This window comes from Scyliorhinus torazame, chromosome 13 (genome assembly GCF_047496885.1).
Source record: "Scyliorhinus torazame isolate Kashiwa2021f chromosome 13, sScyTor2.1, whole genome shotgun sequence".
In the NCBI taxonomy this organism is placed as follows: Eukaryota; Metazoa; Chordata; class Chondrichthyes; order Carcharhiniformes; family Scyliorhinidae; genus Scyliorhinus; species Scyliorhinus torazame.
Genome location: NC_092719.1, coordinates 148,016,262 through 148,043,730, shown reverse-complemented (window position 1 = coordinate 148,043,730; position 27,469 = coordinate 148,016,262). Strand labels below are relative to the sequence as shown.

Here is a 27,469-nt window from a genome sequence, read left to right as displayed (position 1 = left end):
CCATTAGCTCATAGGCTCTCCACTGTGGGTACCACTCTAGCAGCGTTGACCTCGGTGCCAGTCATTGCTGGCAACATCTCCTGCACCCGTAGGCTCTGGTACTGCTCCAATCGGCCATGTATCTGATGGACTGTCTCTGACATCTTCCTCTGAATGTCCTCACCACACCCTAACGTCTCCATCTGTGCCAGGATTACATCTTCAATAGGCTCAGCATCAGGCTGGGACCCAGCTGGGTCCTGGGGTCCAGCAGACCTTGACTGCTGTCTCGCCTGGGGTACCTGCCTCCACCTGGTGCTCACCAGATTCTGCCCGAGAAGCCTGACCACTAACATTTCCCACTGAGGTCAATGTATCTGCGCTCGTGGAGGATGGGGATGACAGCTGTGGTGCATCGATCGTGTCTTCCTCAGAGCTGTCCTCTGAGGTGTTCTCCTGGGAGACGAGATGGTGTTGCCCAGTGTAGATCATTGATCTTTCTCAGGCACTGAATGCCACTTCTCCTGGTCACACACCCGACGCTCACAGCTTCCGCCACCTCATCCCAGGCAGCACTGGCTGCCTTGTGGCTGACCCCCTGGGACCCTTGGGGGAATAGGACATCCCTCCTGGCCCCCACTGCATCTAGGAGCCTCCGCAGATCAATGTCCCCGAATCTTGGGCCTCTCTCCTGGGCGCCATTGTTGTGAGCTGGCTGGGGTTGGCAGAGCAAGTGCTGTTTACGTGCTGCTCGCCCTTGTTAGCAGGGGGCTGGCGAGCTTTCATTTATGGTGAGAAGCCCATCTGGCCTCGTTAAGTGGTCTAATTAACGTTAAATAGCGTTGCCAGCCTCGCTGGGCGAAGCGCCGGAAAGCTCACGGCAGTTCCCGCTCACTACCACATTTCGAAATGTTTTACAGGAGAATCTCGCCCTATGTTTCTTTGCATGGCAGGCAAGAAAATAGTTACTGCAAGTGAAAAATATCCAGGCAGTTCATGTTACCTCGCAGACAGCAGACCAGCTGCCTGCTTCGATCTGTTCATGTCTGTTATGGTGAATTAGTAAAGAAATTACAGAAGTTGCATCAATTCAAGAGGCCATACAGAGAAAAATTAAACATATCAAATACAGGTAATTAGTTGCCTTTTATTGTTAAATTATACAGATTTATAATGAATGTTTTCAATGAACCATCAACTTAAAGCTACAGTCCACAATTATTAGTTAAAATCAATAGTGTCTGACAAAAAGCAGTTGTTGCAAAATTGCAGTTTAAGAGTTTTATTTTGAAAAATTACAATGTGAACTCTGCTGAATGAACAAAGCGATATTTTATTGCTGTACTGTTCAAGTCCAGCTTACCAGTTATGCCATAGTGTTTTGCGAATCAGGATCAGAGCCAACATCCATTTGTATTGTGTATCTGTAGCTGAGGCGAGGAAGAGGAAAAAAAACAATCAGCTGGATCCGCCGTCGGTGGGATCCTCCGTTTCGCCGGCAGCGCACTCACGCTCGCGGATTTTCCGACGGCGTGGGATGGCCACAATGGGAAACCCCATTGGCTGGCTGCCGGAACGGAGAATCCCGCTAACTTGGAATGCTGCGTGGTGTCCACTTTTCAACGTGGAACAATATTATTAGTATGGTAATTAGACATAATTTTCAAATACTTACTGCATCAATCATAGAAAAAGGCTTTCTCCATAACTCAAAAGCCAGAAGTACCTTTTTAATAAAATAATTGTAATTTGTTCACACTATAATTGTTATTTTTTGAAATTTTAATGAGTATTTCTGAAACATAGCTGTACTAAATCGACATGAATACGAGTGCAGGTGCAATTATATACAGTTTAGAAAAGATGTTAAAATTCAGCATAAATGGATCAATGCAATGCTTACCAAACCACCAGTTCATATTGCACAGAATTTTCACATATTTATTTCTATTCACTTCTAATATATAGAAACACCAATGTCAACATAATTATACATTTATAAGAACACAACTAATTAACATGTCAAATGCCATGAGCAATCCTTACATTTTCGCAGCTCAAGGCCTTTTTCATTACTTTGATGGGGCACGGGGGTCTACACCGAGTAAAATAAAGAACTTTGATTTATTTACAATAATGTATTCACTTCCCGGTAGATTCCTACCGGGTCTCTTTCTGGTCGATGCCTTACTGGCTGACCTTTTATACAATGCTAGATTGTGTTCCCCGTCCCTCGGTGGAGTAACTCCTACTCCGCGAGAACGACGTCACAGATACTCATTCCGTAAGTCCCGTACGTGATATTACACTGACCGTCCATCTTTGTGTTTCACCTTCCCCACAATTCACAATTAGAATTCTTTCAGTCAGGATTTTCATGCCGATATTGCCAATTGTGGCCTAAAATCACCCAGTAGGATAGAAATGAAGAGTGGTAGTGACTTTAAGAGGAACCAGCAGACGTTTGCCTGCAGTGGAGATGAGTTACAGTCTCCTTGTAGCTTGTGATACTATTCAACGATGGCTTCCTTGGGATACGAAGCTGCCATAAGTCCAGCTGTTCAGTGAGATGCAGGTAAGTAACAGCTCTGACCTGTACACTATAATGCGGGGGTACCAGTGACTGGATGTCATAAGCCTCTGGTGCAACCTCACCAGCCTAGCATTATGTTCTTCCGTCTCTTCTTCCAAGAAAGATCAAGGAAAAGACATTCTGCACTTGTTGAAATAAGGAGAGAGAAGGAAAATTAGCAGTTCTTCAGCAAATTGCACAAAAATAGAAGGGAAAGTAATTTTTTTTTTCCTTTTTAAAATAAATTTAGAGTACCCAATTATTGTGTTTTCCAATTAAGGGGCAATTTAGTGTGGGCAATCCACCTAACCTGCACATCTTTGGGTTGAGGGGATGAAACCCACGCGGACATGGAGAGAATGTGCAAACTCCACACGGACAGTGACCCGGGGCCGGGGTTGAACACAGGTCCTCAGCGCCGTAGGCAGCAGTGCTAACCACTGTGCCACCGTGCCACCCGAAGAGAAAGTAATTGGGAAAAACAAAAATATGCAACACAAATTATGGGAAGGAAGCTGCTAAAAGGATTTATGAAAACTGGTCACGAGATTCAGCCATGCAGAGTGTGTTTCCCAGGTGCTAAACATGCTCCTAAGCCACCAACATGTTGGGCAGGAAGCGAATGCTTATTATGAGTCACAAGTGAGTCATTTTGTCATGTTAAAAAAATCGTCATGCAGTGCCCATGTCTGAAACAAGGCTGAGGGCCTTTGCAGGTAAAGGAGCCTAATGCTTGCTTAAAGTTCAGATTGTAAGATTTGTTTGTGCTAAACCAGATGGCACAGGCTGCATTCTGAAAATTCAGGTCAGCAGGCAGCCTGAGGAGTGGTTCTTAAAGGAATGACTGCAGGCTGCAAACAACAAGGTAAGGTTGTAAAATATATTTACCTAAACCAAAATCCTGCTCTTGCCAGTTCCACATTCAAAGTGCGCAGCCTCCTCCTATTGCTGCTGCCACCTCCCCTCGATTATCACAATGTGTAGTCAACCAGAGCCCAATTTACCACCTATGCCCCAGCCACCACCCCTTGGCCCACACTTCCTTCCCAACTTGATGTTTCCCTCCTTGAAAGCCCCCTCCTTCGCAAACACAGCCTGATGCAGTCACCCTTGTTCATTATTGACCTGAGCGCCACTGTTGGTATCACCTTGACCTTCAATGCCACCACCAGTGAATTGCTACTGTTCATTGTTCATTGGAAATTAGGCCTGTAAGGCCCAATATCAGGTCCTTTGCAGTCTTGGCCACCTATGTGGAGCAATTGATCCCTGCACATCCATATAATGGCTGCACCTGAATTTCTAGGCCTTTTGCCGTCCAGCACCTTTTAATTCTTAATGCCTTCTCTGTCACAATTAGCAGCCATGATGCCCATTTTATACTGTTGTGAGTGCATATGGAACGGCGTACTGGCATTGAATCCTGTACTATACCATGGGAGCAGAAACTACCAATGTAAGGTATCTGAATCCTGAGGCCGACTCCTATTAACATTTTTGTGGATAGACAGAGGCTCCATCCTTTATAACACCAACGAGGAAATCTGGATTCAGTAGGGACCCAGCACAACTAGATTCCTAGTAGTTTCTAATAAATTGCCACTGGATGTCCAGCAGAACACCCAGAAGATCTGGACATTGTGGGCAGGATTCCACGTTGGTTGATGCCGAAATCGCGAAACGCGATAGGGCGGAGAATCGGTTCTGGCGCCAAAATCGCAGTGGGCGCCGGTTTGATGCCAAATCACAGTTCTCTGTCACCTTGACAGCAGCGTCATTGCATTCTGGAACACACATACAGTAATCGCCGTTTGCATATCATTACGAGGCCTGACCCGATATATTCCGGGGCCTCCGTGAATCTCCTCCACCGATGAGTTCCCGATGGCGTGGTTCACTTGTGCTTTTAAAAATCATGAAACCGGCGTTGTGGCTGCTGAGGGAGAGACAGCAGGTAGGACACAGAGAGGCGCGACTGTGGTTTGCCGGGAAGGACACTGTCCAGGCTGGCTGTGGTGAGGGAGCCCTGCCAGGGCTGGGGGAGCGGGGTGATGGGAGAACAGGCCGTGTGGCCAGGGTGACACCCCCCAGGACCGGAGTGGTGTCCAGACATGGACCACCATTACTGCAAGCTGCAAGGAAGCCATCTTGCGGCACGCCCCACTGACCCAACAGGCCAAGGAGGAGGTGCCAAGGAAGTGCCGCATGAGGCCTCGTGTGTACTGGCAGCACCTATCATTCGAGGACCTGCTGGACCGGACAGACCGTCGAAGGTGCCAGCTGAGCAGAAAGACAATGCGACAAAGCTGCCAGATCATGGCACACCTGCACTGTGGGGATATGGGGGTGGACACCCGCTCTCAGTGACCGTCAATGTGACCGTCACTCTGAACTTTTACGCCACAGGTTCCTTCCAGGCGCCGAATGGGGACCTGTCCGGGATCTCACTGACCTCGGTGCACAGGTGTATCCACGCCATCATGGAGGCCCTGTACGCCCAGGCGGCACAATACATCCACTTCAAACGGGGCCTAGCCAACTAGGATGCCCGAGCAGCGGGGTTCGCTGTCATCAACGGGAAGCCCTGATCCAGGGGGCGATAGACAGAATGCACATCCCCTTACGAGCACCTGCAGATGACAGTCCGTGCTACACAAACTGAAAGTGGTTCCACTCACTGAATGTGCAGGTGATATGTGACCATCAGCTGCACAGCATGCACGTCTGTGCCTGATACCCGGGCACTATGCACGACATCTACATGCTGGCACACTCGATGATTCCTGACATGTTCAAGACGCTCCCTGCCGACTGCGGGGGGGTTGGCTCCTGGGCGACAGGGGCTATCCACTGCGGTCGTAGCTGGTGATACCGATCTGGAGATCACAGATGCACAGAGACCCACCAATACGATGTCCATACAGTGACCAGGAGCGTGATCGAGCAGTGCTTCGACCACCTGAAGATACGGTTTAGGTGCTTGGACCGCTCTGGAGGGGCCCTCCAGTATGACGTTAAGAGGGTTGCCCACATCATGACGGCCTGCTGCACAACATCACGGAGCAGAGGGGTGATGTGCTGGAAGAGCAGGAGGAACGGCAGGCCTTGACCGACGCGGAGGATGTGCGGAGGGCGGATTTGGGCAATATATGGGGCCCAGGCAGGCAAAGGAGACTGCACAATGTGGGCGCAAGGGCCAATACGCACCGGATGCTCTAATCGCCTCCAGGTTCACCAACTGGGGGGAGGAGGGGGGCGGTATTGGCCAGGGGCACTGACACAGCAGCCCACCCCCCCTACGGCCACCCACCCTGGCTGCAACCCCTTCTGTGATACATACCTGCCGCACTATGGGGTGTGGCCTCGGGGTTGGCAGTAACAGCGGATATGGTCCATGGGATGGAGGATGATGACAATCGGCTCTGCGATGATCTCTGAGGCTCCGCATCGTATGACAACGTCTAATTCCTGCACATGGTTTCACTTTCCACCGTCCACCTGGGTGAACACTGCATGCGAGCTGGTCATTTCATCACATGGTGCCATGGGATCTCTGGGGTGACGTTGGTGGTGACAGTTGGTGCGGGGGGGGGGGTGGGTGGAGCACGGGCCACCCACAGGGTCGACCCCTTCGTTCCCCGCACCTCCTCTCTGGCCAACCCAGACCAGTCCACCCCTAATATCCTTCTGACAGAGCACCGAGGCAGGTTGTAACAGTGGTAACAGGTGTTTAATTTGCACAAATATATAAATATACGTGCCCTGGCCCCTAGAACTAAACTGTGCCCTGCACCTGTGCCAACTTAACTGGTGTCTAACTTGCAGGCCTTACGGGCCCTAAAGCTACATCTAGGTGGGTTCCCAGATGCTACATCAGGTGTGGAGGCGATCACCCCGTGATTTCCACCCTGTGACCTGGGTCCCCGTTGGCTGGCGTCTTCTATGGCGACCAGGCCTGGATGGGCCCAGCTGCTGCTCGGATGTCCCAGGTGGTGTGGTGCTGCCCTGTTCTACCCATTGCCCAGCAGATGAGGGGGGTGTCCGTGGTGCTGCGGTGTTTCGGCACCTCCTTTGCGGAAGTCACTGGCAAGGGCCCCATCACCTCCTCTTCCCTCAGGGTGCCCGATGGCCCCTTGGCTACTCCATGGGACGGGGCTGTGAGTGGAGCTATTATCTGAGGCTTCCCCGCCACCAGGCGCTGCCAGTCCTGGAGGCCTAATCTGGTCTTGGCCAGATTTCACATGCTCACGGCCATGGAGCACAAGGAGTGGACCATCTCCGCCTGGGACTGCGCCATATCACCCATTGACTGTGCCATGACCTTCTAGGTTTGTGTCACATCAGCCAGTGATTGCGGCATCTCCCTCTGGGACTGGGCCATCTCCCTCTGCGTCTGCGCCACTGGCTGTGAGCGGGGGACATCAGATGGACCCGTCCCATCTCCAGCAGCTCCTGCAAGACACAAGATATGATGGAAGATTAGACCGCGGGCCGGGGGGGCAGTGGGGGTGAGCGTGTAGGTGGGGAGTGGTGAGGGTGGGGGTGGCGTAGGGTGAGGGGGTAGAGTGGTGTAGGGTGAGGATGTTGTGAGGGTGATGTAGGGTGAGAGTGGTGTGGGGGTGAGGGTGGTGTGGCGGTGATGTTGGAGGGGGTTGGCACACATGTCACTAAGCAGAGTCTTACTTCCTCGCCCACGGCCAAACTCCACCTCGGCAACGTCCCTTTCCTCCGGGCCATCGACCACATCCAGGGCCACGGTGATGGACTGCAGGTCTGATGGTCCCCCCTCCTGCCTTTTCCCATTCCCGACGGTTGTGGGCGGCTTTCTCCTGGGAGGGGTGGGAGAAACAGAAAATGACAATGTTAGACAGTCCGATGCATGCAGCCCAGGGGGTGGGCAGCTGGTGGCCTCAGTGGCCAGGGCACCCGGCCATGGTGGCCATATGGGTGGGGGGGGGTGGTTACGGGCGTGTGAGGCGGGGTTAGTGCCAGGGACTGCCTACTCACCCTGGCCACCTTGAGGAGGCCATGCAGTTTTTTCAGCACTGCTGGCCGGACTGGATAGTGTTGCCCACGGTGCTGACCGCCTCTGCCACCTGCACCCTGGGACGGCGAATTCCTGCGGCTGGCAGTCTCCTTCCCAGGCTGGAGTACAGGGTCATCCCCCTCCCCTCCACCGTATCCAGGAAGGTCTCCAGCTCAGCGTTGGTGAATCTTGGGGCAGCGCATCTTGTTGCCATTTTGTTGGCTGGAATGGTGTGTGTGGGGAGTGAAGAGTGTAAATGCGGCTGCTACTTGTCAGCCTCCTGGTTGTCAGTCATGAAACCGGCGAATCTTGCACCGTTTCTCATTGGAATAAATTGTGTTCCACGTGGTGCCGGTGCTAGCCCATTAACAGTGGCGGAATTGGTGCAGGTGCGGCACCAGTTTCGCTGTCGTGGAACTCCATGAATTCTGCATTGGTGTCAGCACTCAAATGGAGAATCCCGCCTTGTGTATTTATTTATTAATTATAAATTTAGAGTACCCAATTATTTTTTTCCAATGAAGGGGCAATTTAGCGTGGCCAATCCACCTAACCTGCACATTTTGGGTTATGGGGGTGAAACCCACGCAGACACGAGGAGAATGTGCAAACTCCACACGGACAGTGACGCAGGGCCGGGATTCGAACCCGGGTCCTCAGCGCCGTAGTCCCAGTGCCGCCCTCCGCCCTGTGTATTTATATATTTCCTCTTTCAGTTCATTTTGCACATAGACTTTGGTTTCAATTTTTTTTTACAATTTCTGCAATCCTGATTCTAAGTAATACTTGTAAAGTACACCAGCAAGATGAAAATTTTAGCTGTAGATGCTGTTGAGTAGATTACTGCTACACAGTATCTAAATCTCCTCAAGTGCGTATGATATTCTCAATGTACATACACACTGATATCATTGAGACAAACCTCAGTAACCTCTACCAGTCATAACCCAGATAAAATTCATCATTTCATTTTACTACATATGATCTTATTGGGTCTTAATCCCCTGCTGGACTTGTACAGACTGGCTATGCTAAAAGTCAGCGAGCAGCAGCTGGCACTAAAAATGATAAATTAGGGTTTATACTTAGAACACATCCTGTCTTAATCTGAAGCGTAGCGTTCCAGACACAGAACCTTTTTTTTTAGAAACACCTTTAATAGATGGCATAACTGAAAAAAAGTTTGGAATATAGTTTGAAACTTAAACTTTGATGAAACATTCAGATTTTTTCTTTGTTCTGTGCAGATGTTCTAATGTGACCAATTTTGGGTAATTTTGAGTAATCAAGTTCTCACATTAGTGCTACTCAATCAGCTTACAGGCTGCCTGACAGCACTTAAATATGTCGAAGAAAGATGTGAATTTATATAGCATATTTCACATCCTCAAGATGCTCCAAAGCGCTTTGCAGTCAATTAAATACTTACTTCCAATGTTGTCTCTCTTTTGTAGACCCTGAATCCACATTTCCTTAAATAAATTTAGAGTACACAATTATTTTTTTTCCAATTAAGGGGCAATTTAGCATGGCCAATCCACCTAACCTGGATAGTGGGGGTGAAACCCATGCAGACACGGGGCGAATGTGCTAACTCCACGCGGACAGTGACCCAGGGCCGGGATCGAACCCGGGCTCTCAGTGCCATAGGCAGCTGTGCTAACCACTTTGCCACCGTGCCGCCCGAATCCACTTTTTATAACTAACCAGACAGGGATAAATGAAAAAAACCTTCCTGTCCTTCGACTACATAAACCAAGTCACCTAACTCTGGTGGGATTGCTAGTAAAAGACTGGCAAATTTATCTTGTATGTTCAACATGTTGAGCCTAAATTTTGTTGGAATTTGTAAACTATTATTATATTGCTATCCAGTTAAATATACTTCTTCAATTGCATCTATTGTGAATAAATCACTAATCTTTAAAAGAATACAGGAGGAATAACATTCAACAGGCAGTGGTGGATTGGGTGCCCGGTGCGTACCTTCAGGGCGTGGCTGTGAATGAACTCCGAATCTAACCCAACCAGTTATTGTGTCCCACAAAAGTTGAAAGCTACATGCGGCGCATGTGCTAACCACTTGAGATTTTTCCTAACTTTGCTTTCAAGCTGGAATAAGGAGTGTTAATTTGTGACTCAATACAGATACTGCACACTCAGCTCCTTCCAGATATTTAATTTTATTAGCTGTATCTCCTGTTGTTCTGTTTACTGGCAGAATTGACATGTTAATGATTTTACCCAGACCGGAGAAACTAGAAGTTCATATGTATTCATTAATGCTGAATTTATTAGCTAATTATCGCTGGAAACATTTTGTTCGCCATCTGCTAAACTAGACATTGCTTGCATCACTATTGTGCTATATTATTTTTGTTATTGATTATTGCCCCTGTCTTGCCAAAAACCATGAAAGAACTTCATGTTTGGTTTTTATTTATTATTAATGTGAATAATCATTACGGTCCCATTTCTCTCCCTCGTCATATGGCTCTTTAATCAATTCCTTAATGCCAGAATGAAATACAAGCACAATGCTTGCACGTTTGGAGCTGGTATTTTTGGTGCTTACTTTAACCTGGCTGAGACAAGAATGCAATATGTGGTCAGAATTTCTTTCAGGAATGTTAAATTAGGAATTGTGAAGTTTTCTGCAAATGAAAAATTAATTTGTCCAACTACACACTCACACCATTTCATTTCCTATTCGAACATTTAGCAAAGAGATTGATCCTTAGTGTGACCAGTGAATTGATAGTAATATATTCATAAAAATACCAATAGCATTGGACGAGAAAAATGTGCCTAATTCACACTAAAATTATAGTTAATGTTTCCACGGATAGAATGTATCCTATTCATGTGCATTATTTAGAAAATCAAAACAAAAGCCATAAACTAAATTATAAAGAAATTTGAAGCTATGTTAATACTTGTGGCAGCCCCAGTTATTATTTTGCATGTACTACATTCATAATCCTTTCCCCTGTCCCCAGTTTGCTGACTTTTACCTTTTTAAAGAGAGAAATGCAGGCGCTTTTTAGTCTACGTCTATACAGGCCATACTTAGACAAAAATAAATAAGGCTTATATTACAGAGTCACATCTGCAAATGTAGACCATATTCCTGCCGCCTTGTTTATCCAACACAATTTACTTATGACAAATGCGGTTGGATTATGGAGCCGTGATTATAGTTGGAACGGTTCCTAGAACAACAGTACCTTCTGGTAAATTGAAAAAGAACAAAACCTAGTTAGAGGTTATTACCAGAAAACTTTTCATGCTGCAGCTCCTTCAGGCTGTGTGATACTTATGTTCCTTGGAATGGTTATGAAGCTATTTATACACCTGTAGTTTGTTTGCTCCAGCAGAGGACAAATCAGCTCCAGAGTATTTTGTTAGATTATGGCAAAGCTGCAACATGGGAATGGTACGTCAAGTATTGCCCCAGGGTCAGAATAGTTGGCATTTGTTTCAATGCTATTCAGCTCTGTTGTCTCTTTCAGATGGAGTACAGATCTGAAGAGGGAATGAAGAATTCCCACAGAATGAGTGATCGTTTAGGAAGTAAGTCTTCTAAAAGAGTGTTAAGTTTTAAAAGAACGAATAACCTAAAAGCACTGGGGCGAGATTTGAGTTCAGTGGTTCGTCAGTCCTTTGGATCTTGAAAGCAGGCCACAACAAAGGCACGAGTTAGTGAATGAGGTGGAGTAGTATTGAAATGACAGCTTGTGTTTGAAGAGAAAATGCTTAATTTTGTCACATTTTTCTATGATTCGGGAAGGTTGGGCAACAACTCCGCAATTCTGGCTAAATATAACCATTAAACAAATCCAATAGTATAAGGAAACAAAAACTATTTGAGAGCCATTTTGTCCTTTCGTCAATTAAATCTGCTCTTTACCCACCTGTAATTCTTCTGGTAATTCACAAGAACTAAACCTGTCAAAATATGCTTGAAGAGGCCTAAAGGTTCTGTCAATGTTTGTGAGACATTTTCAAAATATTCCTTTAATCTGAAAATGGAAATGATCTTAATATTCCTAAGGTTCATGCTCACCACTTCTGTGTTTATATCCTAGTCTGCTGAGAATGTTTTTAAAATATTGGGCAATTTAAGACTGGCTGCAGTCTCCACTGCTTTGCACCTCTGAAGACAGTCAGTCTAGGAACAATAAAGGAAATTTGATAAAGTAGAAATACTGAAAATAAAATTTAGCACAGACGGAATTGTTTCAAAAAGGTTTTTTTGGACTAACTGAATTTGTTAAAAACAGGTTGAAGTGAAGTGGCCTTGCAATCAAGATATCAGCCGTTCCCCCATGTGGCTATGGGCTGGAGGCCCAGTGCTGGCTGGCACCCAAATCTGCCAGCCACATGTGTAATGATTGAATCGGATCTGAGCCAGGCAACTGGGTAGGATGTCTCACAGAAGTAAAGTGTTCAACCTTGAGAAAAAACAAACATTTGAGATGCAGTCCTACTATATTAAAAAAAAGGTTTAAAATTCATTAAAAGAAAGAACAACCTCATAGTTTCCATTGCTCGTGCAATCTTCATGCTATTTGAGCCAGAGAAATATTAAAGAAACGTTTTCAAATACACATTTATTCAAACCATTCCCATGGTGTTGGGTGGGTTAGCATTAATAGAGCAGATGGTCTCACATTTTTCCTTTGTTTCTGGAACTTTCCCATTTCTATTCACATCACATATTTTACCTTGACGTTTTAAGTAGGTCCAGACATGGGCAGGAATTTTATACTCTCCCCACAGTGGGCTCTTAGGTGGGTGGAGGGGGAAGGGGCAGGGAGCGAGAAATTGCAGAGACGGAATTCCCTCCGGGTTCTCGCCCGCCCCAAACTCACAGCCATTTTACACAGGGGTGGGTAAGGCATCAGATGGGAAGCCCACCGTCGCCCCAATTGAGGCCCTTAGGTGGTCAATTAATGGTCACTTTAGGGCCATTTCTCACCCAGCCTTTATTTTAAGGCTGCTGGATGGACTGAGGCTCTGTGGGGAAAGCCGGAAAGAAAGCAATTTGGATCTCGGGTGATGAAACTCCCATCTGACTGGGGGTGTCCTCCTCTGAAGAAGGCCTGGTGACCTCGCTTATCCCCCAAGACCCCAATTGCCCCCAACACAACCCCAAAGGCCTTCCCTACCCTCACCACCCTCCTACTCCTTACACTTAGGTGGGACTCCGGTTCTTGGGACTTTGAGCGGAATTCTCCCAAGTTCCCACCGGCGTTTTCGATGGCGGACATAGTGGGAGAATATGGCGGGAGACCCAGAAATTGGTTTCACACCAACGTGAGTTTATCGCGGGATCTTTGGCTGGTGCCCACGATGGTGGGTCAGAAAACCTGCCAGAGGCTGGTGTGAACCTAATTTGTATCCCCTTAATGGGATGCAGTTGTAGGCCAGACTCCCCCATGCAGATTCTCCATGGTGGCGGCGGGAGAACACACCGGTGTGAAATATCTCCGGAACAACGTGCCGTGCATATGTCTGGGCTCATATGAACAGTGCCTGAGGCTGCCTCTGGAGTTCAGGATGGAGGCAGCCTGTAGCCCTGGACCCTGGGACACCACAGCAGTGGGTCGGGGGAGCATCTACATGTGATCCTTCCAGGTTCGGTGTCCTGGAGGGGTCCACCTTCCAGCCTCAGAATCTTCCTATAGACCCATCTTCTTCCTCAGGCTGTGCATCTTCCAGTCTCAGAGTGACCATGAGAGAAAGGACAAGGGTGGCACGTTAGCACAGTGGTTAGCACTGTTGCTTCACAGCGCCAGGATCCCGGGTTCGATTCCCGGCTTGGGTCACTGTCTGTGTAGAGTCTGCATGTTCTCCCCGTGTCTGTGTGGGTTTCCTCCGGGTGCTCTGGTTTCCTCCCACAAGTCCCGAAAGACATGCTTGTTAAGTGAATTGAACATTCTGAATTATCCCTCAGTGTACCTGAACAGGCGCCGGACTGTGGCAACTAGTGGATTTTCACAGTAACTTCATTGCACTGTTAATGTAGGCCTACTTGTGACAATAATAAAGATTAAAATTCTTTAGAATTAGGCCATTCGACCTCTCATGCCTGCTCCGCCATTTGATTATGGCTGATATGTTTCTCATCCCCATTCTCCTGCCTTCTCCCCATAACCCCTGATACCCTTGACCTCCACAGACCTCTGCAGAAATGAGCTCCAAGAGATCTATCTTCATTTCCAGAAGTCCACTTTCTTTCTTGAATTGTGGCTCAGTGATGTTGGGTACCTTTTTAATACAACACCTGGATAGGATGGTGGACCACGTGGCATGCAGGCCTGTCCCACCACTGAACACGGCGTGAAACACTCGCACGCATAATCAATGAGACAGGGCTGGAAGGTTTGACGTGTTTTCCCGCCAGTTGTAGCAATAGGAAGCATTCTATGTCGTCGGCTGTACCACAGCATTTTGTCAGCAAATGGGAGAATTCTGCCCTTGGTCTCAGACAGCTCCATGCAGCTCTTCTTCCCGTCACTGTAGTGGGACTGGAGGGTTGCCGGCCACTCAGATGGTTGGCAGTTCTCCAAGGCGGGACATCTTCCCAAGTGAAGGGCGAAAGTCTTGCTTAATACCAATTAACACTCCTTAGAGTGTAAACTGGCAGCGGGGCAGTCGGAGTGGGTGAGGAACTCCTCAGATGGGGGCAGGGGGGGGGGAGGCTGAGCTCCTGCCAACCTAACAAATTGGGTGATGATAAATCAGCCACCGTTGCCTGCATGCCCACTGTAATAATTCAGCAAGGTAGCAGCCTGGCTCCTGGGTATGCTGATACTGCCAAAGTGGCATCCTTAAAGTGCCACCTGGGCACCCTAGCATTATGATCCTGGTACTGTCTGCTTGCCGGAACTCCCCGTTGTAGCGAGTGATCGAGACACCATTTTTAACCGGAGCGTGGCACCCAAATTGGCGCCGGAGTTTCCTGAGTTGTGAGCTGGCCAATCCAGCCCTATGTTCTCCCGCCAGAGCTCAATTGTACCTGAATTTGCACACACTGAGAGCGCAAATCAGGAAGCGATTCCAAATCGTTTGCCAGGCAAATTGTCATGTGAGAGTACCTTTAAGAAATGGGTGTTTATAAATGGGTGTGGATATAAATATCTGTAGTGAGTACCTTTAAGAAATGGGTGTTTACTACTGCAGTGATGTCAGAGAGTGAGTGGAGCTGGGCTGTATGTCAGCTTTTTACTTTCATTTTAGGCTGTTTGCTGCAGGGTGTGTTTTAGTTTCATGTTCAGTGTTGGAGCTGAAGCTAAACAGAGCAGGTGTACTGTTGATCTCTCTGCCATGAAAAGACTATCTCTTGATCATTTGGTGAATTCAGAATTATAAATGTTCACAGTAGTGAATGTAAACCTAATGTGCTTCTGCTAAAAGGGGTTTCTTCTGTCTTCTGGATGTTGTTTGGGAAGTTATTAAGCATTACTTAGTGTTGTATTCTTTGGGGGTTGTATTTGAATTAATGGTTGCTAAGATGTTCACTGTATGTTTTAAAAGGTTAACTTGAGTTCATAGAATAAACATTGTTTTGCTTTAAAAAATACTTTTCCATTTCTGCTGTACCACACCTGTAGAGTGGGCCGTGTGCTCCCCATACCACAATCTATTAAAAGTTGAACTCCATGATACACTTTGGGGTTCCCTAAACCCTGGCTCATAACAAAATTTTTGCATGCCGGAGATTGCGAGGGATTCACTAGGGAATCCGACAATCAGTCTGCCATTTTGAGAGGGCGGCCCGATAACGAGGTCCAATGGCTAGTCCCCCCTCCTCCCTGAAAAGCAATTCAACGCCCCCCCCCCCCCCCGTGATTTCCTGGGTCACTCTTCCCCACCCCCCCACTCTGGTGTAGGGGTGACCCAACCGCCTCAATACTCCCCCCAGAGACCCTTGACCCCCAAATTAAAGAGACCCCCCTGAGACCCCCAATTAAAGAGACCCCCTAATTAAAGAAACCCCCGAGACTCTTTGACAGCTCCTGGACCACATCAAAGAAAGTTATGTGCTTTCTGTTAGTTTCACAACTGACTAAGTCAAAGCCACTCATGCCTGAAGGGAGATGAATGAAACAATGCAGACAGCTGGGGATGTGTGGAAGCTGTCAATCACAGCCTGGTAAAATTGATATCACAGAGAAATTAGTGAACGGCTAGCAATTCAAAGATTTGAGGGGATTTAAACCCAGCTATCTGGTTTTCTCTTTCTAGAAATTGACAGGTGCTGCTTCCTGTGCCTGAGCCAGCAAGTGTATTGCACAGATGAGTTTTTAAAAAGTGATTTTTTTTTTCACTGCCTCTGTGTGGACTGCTCTTTAGCTACCACACAGGTAGCTCTTCTGGGACACTTCCTAACAGGGCTCTCTCTTCTGGGAGGTCCCTGGGTGAGGGGGGAGAAGATGGCCCTTTAATTAGGGGTCTATATTGGAGGTTTCATTAATTATGGGATCTCTGGTGGGGGGTATCTAAAATTAGGGAGTCTCTGGGTGGGGTCTCTTTAATTAGGGGTCTCTGGTGGGGCGGTCTCATGTGTGTGGGGTTGGCAGGTATTGCATTGGGGGGGAGGATGGCCCTCCAATGGACTTTGGGGGCAACTCCCTTAAAGAGTTACTCCCTTGGCCCACCGTGAGATCCACCGTGTCAGTTACATGATTGTAAAGATCAGCACCAATTCTTGCCCGTGTGATTTCCAGCCTAAAGAACTAGAGAAACACGAGGGTCCGGAGAATAAGGTGCCCGGCCCGTTAATAGAATGCAAATGGGTCTTTATGATGCAAGCGCGGGGCAAGAACCTCAATCCCGACACCAGTGGGGGATCGAGCATCGGAACACGATCAGTGCCGTTCCGATCCCGATTTCTCCCGAAGCTGGATTCACCGCCGCTTGCCGCCTGGAGAGGGAAGAGTTTTCAGACTCGATGGGCTGAATGGCCTCCTTCTGCACTGTAAATTCTATGATTCTATGAATGAGGAACTCGCAGCCAAGTCTGCACATTGCCCCATTTTGTATAATGGGGACCTCCGCTCTCCAGAATTCCCCAGTGTAGCGAGAGATCGGGACATCATTTTTAAATGGCGTCCCGATCTCCAAGGCCCCCGAAATGATCCCTGATCTCGCTACCCCAGCCCGAATATATATGGGAGGGTCCCCCCCGAATATACTATGGGAGGGTTCCCCCCGCCCCCCACCGCCCGAGCCCCCCAGCACCCTTGTAGGGCATATTGGCCTGATCACGCATGTGCAACAAAATGCCAGCTTGGCACCTTGGCAGTGCTAACCTGATACCTTGGCAGTGCCCATGCCAGCTGGCAATTCCATCTGGGCACCTTGACAGTGCCAGGCTGGCACCATGTGGCATTGCCATGATGCCAGGCTGGCATTGCAAGGGTGCTCAAGTGGCACCAGTAGTGCCAGGGCACCACCCTGCCCAACGGGCATGCAGCAGGGGGCCATCAATCCCCTGGGAGTCCCCCCACAAGTGCCATTCTGTCTGGTCCCCATTTGTGAGGACCAATGCTAGCCCGAGGTCTCTGAGGCGAAGGGGTTGAATCTCAAAGCCTCACGCATGTTGGGAATATGCCTCGCTCAAATATGCAGATTTGTCAAAAAGTAATCCCGCCCATTGTGGACAGGATTTACATTGCAACGTCTCTCGAGATCGTGTTTGATCTTGTGAGATTTGCAAGCCGGGTAAATCCAGGGAGCGGTGTCTACCAGCTTTCATCAGCCATGCTGCATTACGCCAAGCTATTTTCGGACTGTTGGATCGCACCCATATTCTTTAAATGAATTTGAAGAAGAAAATCTATCCTGTTCATTTTGAACAAACCCATTTCACATTCACTAAACAAAACAACTTATCCCACAAGTTAACCAAATTATTTGGAGTGAATTCTTTTGAAATAAATAGCTGTTTTCATTATTCGCCTGTCTCCAGTTAGCGTGCGGCTCGACTGCTGCCATTCCTTCCATTCAAATATCACGTGGCAGTGGGAAGACGTCGGAACTCACCTCCCCTTCCACTACCATTTTACCAGGCTCCCTACCTCCCAGCAAGACTATCTGAGGTTGGTAAAATCCAGTATTTCAGCGAATTAGGAGGTGGCCTGCTAAAGGATTACCTGATTGAGTCATTGGAACAGCAACTGAAATCTTCTGTGTGTCTTTCAGCCGATTCTTTCAATGTCAGGAAGTGGACATTTCCAAATTAAGCATTTGGTCAGCCAGATTAAAGGATGCTCCAAAAGCACGATTTTTCATTGGTAGCACAGAGGAAGGTGCAAAATTGCAACCAGGCAGGGACCCAATGAAGAAACCAATTGCTCCTTGTGCCTATGCTGAGTTGTCTTTCATTTAATCTCTGTGTTAAGCCTTCTAAGAGACAATATGCAATTACTCCTAAATCCTTCATCAAAGAATAACCATTTTCCCTCAAATTAAAGTTAATTGCATTGATTACCCTGAAAATTTTCTCACCAAATTTTATGTTTCAATGGCTCTTCTGTCACCTTTGAATAACATCAGTCTCTTGATGCAGTTTGCGATCCCACAAAAAATTGTGTCGTCAGCAAATGTAGAATTTCTACTTTTAATGTAAGTAATTTATGCAGATTGAGAAAATCGTGATCCAAGTAGTGATCCCGAGGGCATCTCACAAGTCACCTCCCCCCAGCACAAATCATATCCATTTATAATTAATCTCTGTTTCTTATTTTTTTAGCCAGCTTCTGATTCATTTTGCTACTTTTCTCCTAATTACGTCCTTACCGTCAATTCCAATTTCTTAAGGGAGACTTTACAAAGCATATTTTAAAAGTCAAGATCCACAATATTTGCTGGGCTGTCCCACTTACTAATTTGATCACATCCTCAAAGCCCAGAAAATTTGTAGAGCATGTTTTCACATTTATGAATCTATGCTGGATTTCGTTAATCACATTTGTTCTTGATAGATGATGCTGAATTGTGTCCCTTTCAATGCTCTCAGGTATTTTTTTAATTAGTAATGATTCAAGCTAACCACTCCACGATTCCCAGGGCCATGCCTCTGTGCTACCACATTATGCAGTTTCTACTCTTCAGACATCTCCCTTGTTTCCAATGAGCTATTGAATATTTCATCCAAATCTCCACTACTTCCTTCCTTATTTCCTTACCAATCCCCAGGTGCATGTTATCAGGTCATCCTGCCTTATCTACTCTCAGTGTCTTGAGTTTTTGAAACGAAACTTTCTCTAATATTTCTCTGCTTTGCACATTCTCCTAATGACCCAATCACCTTGATTTCAAAATCAGGAATATTCTCTCGCTTGTTTATCCTTTCCCTTTTGAACATTTAAAAAATGCATCTATGTATATATTGATCAACTCAAGGATATAACTGTGCACGTTGCCATGGTTGCATATACACTTTGCCAGCCCACTTAAATGCCTGGACACAGGAACTAATTTTTCTCACAACCAGTTATAATTTACACATCCAAATGTCCGGTATTCAGATGTGAGGCCAGCCAATAAGTGTTGGGAAGGTTATCATAGATGGGGGGGGGGGGGGGGGGTGAAATGGGGACCGGACAGGAATGCAGAGTGTGATGTGGAGCAGAGGAGGTGCTGGAGGAGGGAAAGGGTGAAGGTGTGGTGGAATAGAGCAGGGATGGTAGAGGGGGGGAATGAGTGCAGGAGGAGGGTGGCGGAGCGGATGAGATTGGTGGAGGGGGTAACGGATGGAGGAGCAAGGTTGTGGAGGAGAGAAGCGTGTGGCAAGGCTGGGGGAGGGAGTGAAATGAGGGGCGGGATGCTGAAGGGCTGAGGAATGACAGACGGGGAACGGATGGGGGGGAGAGAGATGATGGAAGCGGAGAAGCATGGTGAAGGGCAGAGGGGTGAAAGGAGACAGATGATGGTGGTAGAGAGGGAGAATGATAAAGTGAAGGGATGAGCGCCACAAGGAACCAGGGGCGAAATTCTCCCGAAACGGCGCAATGTCTGCCGACTGGCGCCCAAAACGGCGCCAATCAGACGGGCATCGAGCCGCCCCACAGGTGCGGAATGCTCCGCATCTTTGGGGGCCGAGCCCCAACATTGAGGGGCTAGGCCGGCGCCGGAGGAATTTCCGCCCCGCCAGCTGGCGGAAACGGCCTTTGTTGCCCCGTCAGCTCGCGCGGAAATGACATCCCCGGGCGGCGCATGCGCAGGAGCGTCAGCGGCCGCTGACAGTTTCCCACGCATGCGCAGTGGAGGGAGTCTCCTCTTCCGCCTCCGCCATGGTGGAGACTGTGGCGGAGGCAGAAGGGAAAGAGTGCCCCCACGGCACAGGCCCGCCCACGGATCGGTGGGCCCCGATTGTGGGCCAGGCCACCGTGGGGGCACCCCCCCGGGGCCAGATCGCCCCGTGCCCCCCCCCCATGACCCCGGAGCCCGCCCACGCCGCCTTGTCCCGCCATTCAAAAGGTGGTTTAATCCACGCCGGCGGGACAGGCAATTTATCGGCGGGACTTTGGCCCATTCGGGCCGGAGAATCGAGTGGGGGGGCCCGCCAACCGGCGCGATTCCCCCCCCCCCCCGCCGAATCTCCGGTGCCGGAGACTTCGGCAACCGGCGGGGGCGGGATTCACGCCAGCCCCCGGCGATTCTCCGACCCGGCGGGGGGGTCGGAGAATGACGCCCCCGATTCTGTTTGGACATCCCAAACATGTACACCTTCCAAATGAGAAACTAGATAGCAGGCAGCAATGGGGCCCACAGTAATTTTCTCTTTGTAACTCGGGACTGCTTTTCCTATTTGTAGTATTTCTGTGGCTAGTGATTACCTTGCAGCTGACCAGGGATAGCATCTGAAAGCGTTATTCTTAATCATGCGCTACAAGAACAAATAATTATTTTTTTATTTGCAGAGTCCCTCTTTATCTTTTTATCAGTATAAATTCTCATGATGCTTAGTTCCGTCCCATACATTTTGGATGTCAAGTTTTCAAAATATCTTTCTCCTTCCTTACCATTCAAGTGTTTAACCTCAACAATTTCTGTAGCTTGGGTTCATATTCACCATCAAATGTGAGATTGAGGTTAGGAATAGGCTGCTATTTCCAGGCAAAGTTTTCCCTCCATCCACAGAGTAAATCCAAAATTGTTGGCTTGCCAAAAGAAAAGGATTGTTTATCCACTTGTTGGTTTCTGATTGCATTTTTCAAATAATCATTTTAAACTCACATCGGTATTTCTGGCTGCCCGACGAACTGTGCAATTCCATTTCTCTATTATTTCTGCATGTGACTTCCCCCGTCAACTGAGTGAAAAACAAACATCATGGGCTATGTTTTCTTACGTTGCCAAATGTGGTGTCAGCAATTACGTCGCCCAGTGTTAGAACTGAGTCATGCAGATCAGATGGGACCAGGTCCTTGGTCTCCGCTGAATTTGCTCATTTCACCCAATGCAGCAGTCAAGGAATTACAAACTTCCTCAGTCCCCTTGGTCTTGGAAGCAAAGAATCCACATGAGTTACCACTCTAATTGTTGGTTCCAGTTGGAGTGTAGGTATGTATGTATAAGGCAAGCATGGGCTGGAACAGGTGTGGTTGCAATGTGTCTCCCCACCCCCGACCCAACTCTTCAATGTAACCTTGCTGCCTGGAAACCCATGTGCAAGGTGACAAAGGCCAGCAGCTGTAAAAGAAAGGGGAGAAGATAGAGAAATAAAATGCTGCAAATCTTTCCCTTTGTGAATATCAATCAAGAACAGCTTTGTAGGGTGTGAAGAGGGAAAGGGGGGGGGGGGGGGGGGAAGACAAACATTGGATTATTTAGAGTGAAGTTGGATGTATGTAAATTACTTAAAATTCAGATAGTACAGTGCAAGAAAATTGGCTGGTGGAAAAAATATCCAACTACGTTTTGTCTGTAAGTGAGTAGTTTCCACCTTGAAGGAATTTAAAAACCTCATAATTCAAAATCAGTGAAGCTGTTACTGTTTTGTGTTCAAGTCCATTGCACTGTAGTCACTTTAATGAAGCACATACACAAACACAAACACACATACATACAAAAATATGAATTCTCTGCCCTGTTCCAGCGGAAGCTGTCAAAAGCACCTGGTAAAATTGCCTGCAGATTTTATTTTTATAATGAGTCTTATGAATCAGCTTAACAAGGGTGATATTGTTGTCCGTTGGCGATATGGGCTCACGCAGTTTAATGAAGTCAAGCCCATGCAAGACTCAATAAACAAATGACAATATTTAGAAAAGAGAGAAACTCATTTCCTTTGATACAGTGCAGAGAAACCAGGCAATGTGTGTTTATACTTACTGTCTCGTCAAGTTAATGCAAAAGAATCTACCCATTTATAAATAAACAGAATAACAAATTCTACCTTCCAAATTCAATGTTAGTGCTGTTGAATTTATTTTTGTTCAATTATTTGATACTGCACAGTAAACAACTGGTAATTTGTGTCCATTATAATCCATTGCACCTTAGATTGTAGACTCTCTCAATTTTAAGAACCAAACGTTAAAAACATATACCATGGGCGGGATTCTCCCTTCTGGGGACTAAGTCCCCACGCTCGCCGGAAAACGGGCGGGAATCACTCTGGACATTTTCCTAGAAAGTCCGGGGTGATTCTCCGTCTTCAAGGGGGTCAGCAGGGCCCCGGTGTGCATCCCGCAGCTCCTGCTGCCGGCAGGGCCCTGCAGTTATGTTCCTCCGTGCCGGGCCCTACAGGGGCCCGGCACGGAGGAACATAGGCACCCCCCCTCAGAATGAGCGCGCCCGCCAATCGGTAGCCACTGATCGCAGGCCTGGCCACTGTGGAGGCCCCCCCTAAGTTGGATTCCCCCGCCCACCCACCAGGACGGCCCCCGCAGCCAGAACGCCGAGGTCCCGCTGGGTGGGACCAGACGTGAACCACGCCGGCGGGACTCAGAGGAACTCGGCGAGCATTCGGCCAGTCAAGCGCGGAGAATCGCTGCAGGGGCCGCTTTCAATGGCACCCGACCGGCGCCGTGTCGATCTCGCGTGCGTGACTGCGGCGATTCTCTGGTCGCCGGAGAATCACGTGCCGGTGTGGGAGCCTATTTTGGGTAATTCTCCGCCCCCGGAGGGTCAGAGAATCCCGCCCCATGTTTACACGGTAGAGCAGAGGACATTATAAAAGGTAGACATGTTTGAGAACTCATGAATATTAATACTCAAGGTCAAACTTGCTTGAAAATCTAAACTTCTATTTGAGGCATTAGCAATCAATTGGTCAAATTTAGGAAGACCTGGTGTAATCCCCCAAAAAATCATTTCACTTGGCAATGCATCTATGGGACAAGTTGCTACTGGCTCTAAAGTGGTAAGCCAAAAGCAAATTCACACTCCTGGGCACCAGCTGATCAGAAATTATATAATTTGGAATGAAATCCACCCCTTCTGTGGATTAGAAAGAAATATTCCAGTGTTGTCTGGACCAAAACGTCCCATGGGACATACTTGTGTCTTGTGGTTCCTTCGTGTGCCACCAGCTAATTTCTTTATATTTTTATGGATTCCTTGGTGTTCAGTGCTATTTTACAAGCAGACAGTTTTTATTGGACTGTGAATATAGCTTTTATTCAGATTCTTTTTCAAAGTGCATAAAACTATCAGGAAATTTTTAATATCTATAAATCATTTTACTACTGGACATTTGTGAAAGAACGAGTACTTTCCAGATGTGCTCGCAGCTATCTATTATTAAAAAGAGAATGCTGTTTTATTTCAAAATTTGGAGAATAACTGTTGACATTACTTTTGAAGTTAAAAGTGCTGTTGGTCCAATTATTTCTCTTATGCTCTTTTTAACTGATGCTACATACACAGTTGGCCAATCTCTATGTGTGTTCATATTACATTCTGGCATCTTGTTCATGTGTTTTCCATCAAGGAAGTCTGTGGTTACCTTCATGATTCCATTGGACTGGAAAAACACAGCTAATATGTTGAGATCTGGAAAAGCTTTGATGCTGAGTTTTACAAATAAACCCCTAGAACCCATATGTTTTACATTCGTTTCTTTAATTTATTTCCTATAAATGTCTATTAAATATTCCATTGAACCAGCATATGTCCAAGTGCAGTTGAAAAACAGAAAAATAAAATAATTGGTCGAGGGCTGTGATTATGCTATTTCTTTTACCTACAGTGCTACTGTTCTCCCTGAAGAATACAATAAGTAAATCAACTGTCTGTCAGGCTCTCCGGCACAGAGATAAATGCTTTGATTTACACAACTTTAAAGATTGTCAGAACGTTAAAATAAATATTGCCCCATTATTTGTTGTTTTGAAGATTGCAGTTGCTGCCAAGATTGTGCAGTTTATTGCAGCTGTTACTGTAAATGTAAATGTGTTGAAATCCAACAGCTATAGTCTGCAGCACCGTGAAGCTTAGGTCTGTCCTTTTTAATGATTGATGTTGCTTTGTCTTTTACAAATCATACAAATCAACACTCTTCTCTGTTCCTTAATATGGATGGTGGAAACAATTAAAGATCACTCAACATTTCAGAGGTGTTTTCTACAAGTGAGATCTACCTTTCTACCGGAAAGCGGCCGGCATTATCTGATCTTCTCTACAATATTTAGTCGAAGAAAAGCTTTAGGAAGCCAAATCATGCCTTCAAATAGCCGCTAAACCTCAGCAGATCACTGAGGTGGTGTAAAGTTGAATCCAGTCATCTTCTGTTGCATTGAATTCTACTTTAAAAATGGGCATCATGCAACAAAAAACAAATCTGAAAACAGGAATGAATGGAGATTTGGGACGGCGGCGGGGTGGTGGAGGGGTGGGGGGGGGGGGGGGGGGGTGGGGGGGGGTGTTGCATCAGTATTTCTTTTCAGATACGACTGAAACACAGTGACTATTCTTTCCATGAGATGGATTCTAAACTCCATGGGTCGGATTCTCCATAGCCCGAGGGCGAAATCGGGAACGGCGATTGGGCGGAGAATAGCTTCCGACGCCGGAATCGGGGCAGGCGCCAGTTTGACGCCGATTCGGGATGCTCCACCCCCTCCAAATCGGCATCATCGGGCCGCGTGCCACTTGCAGCCGCAACATCATTGGCGCATCATCAACCCGCCCACCCGTGATACTCTGCCTCCAATGGGCCGAGTTCCCAATGGCGCATGACGTCTGCGGACAGTGTCCAACGCCACCACACTCGGCCGAGATCCATGCCGCTGCCCGGGGTGGGGGGGGCTTCTGTAGTGCTGGAGGGAGTGATGGGGGGGTGGCCAGGGGGTGGGTTGTGGGGTCGGGGTGGGTGGGTGGGTACGTGGTCCAGCATTGCCAGTGCCATGTTTCCTGGTGTGACCTGTGGGGTGTTGGCGTGCGAGGCTGCAGCTTGTCAGCTCTGCGCATGCGCGGCCCAGGATCCGGCGATTCTCCAGTCATTCTCCGCGTGATCCACAGATGTTCCACACGACGCTGGTGCTCGCCCCTCACCGGTACCAGAATTGGTGAGGAATTTGCGCTGACTTTCCCGTCGTGGAGCACCACAGATTCTCTGTTGGCACCGGCACTTAGCCTCAGAAATGGAGAATCCAGCCCCTTATTTTAAATTCAGTATTATTTCCATTCAAATTTCTATTAACTCATCAGTCTCACTAGATAACTACAACAAGCCCTGTAACTAAATGTATTTGCCATCACTGGGCAACTATAGTTCCCTTTCTCTTCAGGCAGCTTTCCCGGCACCTTGAGGTTGCTAAGCAACAACCTACACTGGTGTTGGAAAGGTGCTAATAATGTAATTATGAACTATTAAAAAAATAAAAAGTTTATTGGATGTCATAAACATAACAGCATTTTCTGGCTCTGTTAGTCCTACCACAGAATAGTTTTGAGATTACAGTTAATGGTGTAAATGTGGCTGCATGGGTGTAATATATTTTGCCAGACATTGTGCTGGGACTGTTGGTTTTACTTGCCTATTAAAGCAGAAAATCAAAAACAAAATACAGAGAACCAGTCTGGCGATTAATTTCAGATCCAGATTCTCAGGCTAATTCAGAGTTTTCAATATCAAGGCTGGCGTGTCTACGTGTCGAATGAGGGCCTTTTGACTGCACAAAAACTACGGATGCTGCTTCAGGTCAAAAGTGGTGCCTGTACCGCACACACATGCTTCTTGTGCTGACTGCATAGACACCATTCTGGTTGGATAGTTAACAGGGGCACTGGGAGGATGCGCTGGAAATATACAGACTATGCTGAACGTGACTTCAGCCAGAGTATAATGCTGATTTGACTCAAACAGTGCCTTTTTAAACTCAAAGCTTCAGCTAACACCCTCTCTCAACTTTGCACTGCTGACTATGTGTTCAGCAGCAGGAATAAACTCCCACCAGAGCTATTAAAAGGGGCCATCAAACACTTTCAGGTTAGTTGCTGATGATTTCTGCTGACTGTTGCTGAGTTTGTAGAAGTGTATGGTGGGTTTTACTGCTACTTAAAGTTGTTGACGTCTACAGAGTGTGGTGTGACATATGGTGAAGGCCTTAGTTCTGACTTCAAGGGTTCAGCTGAAAACACTTACTCCGAGGCACGTAGTTTCATTTCTCCTTTACCTGCAGCATGACAGAGAGATTCAGAAAAGGCAACACAGAGGAAGACAAGCTGCTCACAGAGGGAGGAAAAGGAAAAGGACTTTCAGTAGGTGGCCCGATCCACCAAGTATTTTCAGGGAGTAATTCTTCTCTCGCAAACTCAATCAAAAACAGTGCAGGGCTTTTTAACAGACATGGGGAGATGGGTTTGGGTGCATGTGTGGTGTTAAATCCCTTAAATTTAGCATCAGGTTGGGATCCTTACCTTGTTGTACTCTCTTCCTATCTTCACCCACATAGGTTTGAAGGCAAGAGGGGAACCCCATGCACCGTTCGGTAAGTCATTTAAAACTTCAAATAAGTAATTATGTTGTGTTTTTACAAAGGATTCTGGCTTTAACGATCATTCAGGTTTTCAGCAACTCAGTCGAGTTTTCGGGCAAATACACAGTGGGTAGTGCTTCTTCAGAGCCAGGGGGTGCCGAGTGGATGGTGGGGTGAGTAGAGCCAGGATGCCCAGTGGGTGGTGGAGAGTGAGAAGAGCCTGGGTGCCCAGTGGGAGGTGGGGGTGAGCAGAGCTGAGGGGTGCCCAGTGGGCGGTAGGGAGTGAGCCGAGCTAGGGTCCCAATGGGTGATGGGAATGCCCAGTGGGTGGTGGGGGTGACCAGAGCCAGCAGTGCTCGAGTGTGGTGGAGGTGAGCAGAGCTGAGGTGCCCAGTGGGTGGTGGATAGATATTCCAGGGAGTGTGGGAATACCTTCTATATTCTTCTGATTTAATGGAGTGTACTCTTGGAGGGCCCTTCTCGGAATAACTGGGAAAAAATCATTGCAAATAACTGGTAAGTACTGGCTAAACAGCCCAGGTTTACATGCAGACAGGTCTCAGTGAGACCATCGGCGTGGACTCACAAGGAACCATTTCTGATCAACCACAATGTCCGGGTTCCAAGATAAGTCAGCTCACCGGAACTTGTGGTGCCATTGTGGCCCTCAATAATATCAAACATCTGAACATTCATTAATACATGGACCAGAAGATATGGGCCAATGCCTTATGAACTATTGAGATTTTGGAAATATAAAGGGCTGATTTCTGGCCTTTGAGTCAGAAAACGTGAGTTGGAGTGATTTCCCGACATTGTGCTCCTGCCTTCTAAAAGTTAGCCCATTCAAACATTGTTTTCATCTTCCATTTTTGGAGCTATGTTGCAGTCATGGCTATCAATTCCCGAGGTAGGCTTGAAACAGGAACGGATACAGGAGGAAGCTGAGGC

At 47.4% G+C, this 27,469-nt stretch overlaps 1 long non-coding RNA gene across 2 annotated transcripts in view; it reads left to right on the top strand.

Moving 5' to 3' along the window:
- The first annotated feature begins 983 nt into the window (after positions 1–983).
- The window catches only part of LOC140387733 (uncharacterized), a 118,488-nt gene continuing 92,002 nt past the window's right edge, over positions 984–27,469 (top strand). For both annotated transcript variants that reach the window (XR_011933984.1, XR_011933983.1), the window contains exons 1-3: positions 984–1,111; positions 11,090–11,150; positions 26,495–26,530. This is a non-coding gene — a long non-coding RNA (uncharacterized lncRNA). The remainder of the gene's footprint in view (positions 1,112–11,089; positions 11,151–26,494; positions 26,531–27,469) is intronic.